Genomic DNA, 1237 nt, shown 5'->3' on the forward strand with positions numbered 1-1237 from the left:
TCATAACTTCTTCGTTTGACGTCTGTTCTCGCCTAACTTTTCATCGCTTCGATACCAACAACGAGATCTTCGATTCTCGTTTAGATAGATTCGACTAAAAACCGCTCGATCTCAAATCGAGTAATTCAGGCTGCATACCGCTAAGCCGAAACTTCGATAAATCATAACTTCCTCATACGAAGTCAGATTTGGGTGTTCTATATATATTCGGAAACCTCGTTTCAACTACTACAACATTAACCAAAGATATCAAGTTTATTTTACACTTAAATTTTGACGCTTATTTTTATTCTTAATTAATCAAACCACATAATTAAGCAATTAAGCACAAAACACATAATACTCAAATAATACAATTTTATTATTTCAAAACGGGTTACAAAGGTTAACCTAGACTATTACATTGCTAAAAATGGCAAACCTGGAAACACAGGCGTTACAGATCCCCACCTGGCCAACAACTCAAGCCCTATATAAGGGTTGAGTGGCCTCCATTTGAGGCTTTCCCCACTCCTAAAGCTCTCTCTCTCTACTTTCTCTCTCTAGAATTTGGGTTTGTTCAAGAATCACCTCATTCAAGCTCCAAAATCATAAGTAATACTCCCTATCTTGTTGTTTAGCTTTGCATTCATACAAACCCAGGATTTAATCACTCAAAAACCTTAAAAACTCGAGTTTATGGTTTGGGAATACCTCCCAAAACCGTAAACACCCTTAAGGGGGTTTTTGAAGCCCAAAATCCCTCCAAAACTCTTCTAATACTCGTCCTTGACTTAGAAACATACATGCATGAAGTTAGACACCAAAAATCGGGCCTTTAGGAGGGTAAACATGAGTTTTACGGTCCATGAATATTCATGAACCGTAAACACCAAAACCGTAAACACAATAAATGATGTTTTGGTGTCCCTAACTCCTTCCTTAGCATGTTTATTGGGCTAGAAACTTGTATGATTGAGCTTAGGACCGCAGAAACACGAAGGGAATGTTGTGCTAAAGGGTTTACGGCCGTAAACCCTAGTGTTTACGACTGTAAACTCCCAAGAAGTGGTCCAAGGACCGCAAACTCCAAGGGAGTGTCCCTTTTTAACCCTAAACACCCCTCAAGCCTTGGAATTTACCTCGGAACCTTTCCTAGTGATACAAAAGACTTGAAAGCTCACAAATATACTCCTCCCATGAGTTTACGGCTGTAAACTCATGGAGGAATTGGTCCCTCAACCGTGAACTCACCTAA

The sequence above is a fragment of the Lactuca sativa genome, chromosome 7, assembly GCF_002870075.4.
Source record: "Lactuca sativa cultivar Salinas chromosome 7, Lsat_Salinas_v11, whole genome shotgun sequence".
NCBI classification, from domain to species: Eukaryota; Viridiplantae; Streptophyta; class Magnoliopsida; order Asterales; family Asteraceae; genus Lactuca; species Lactuca sativa.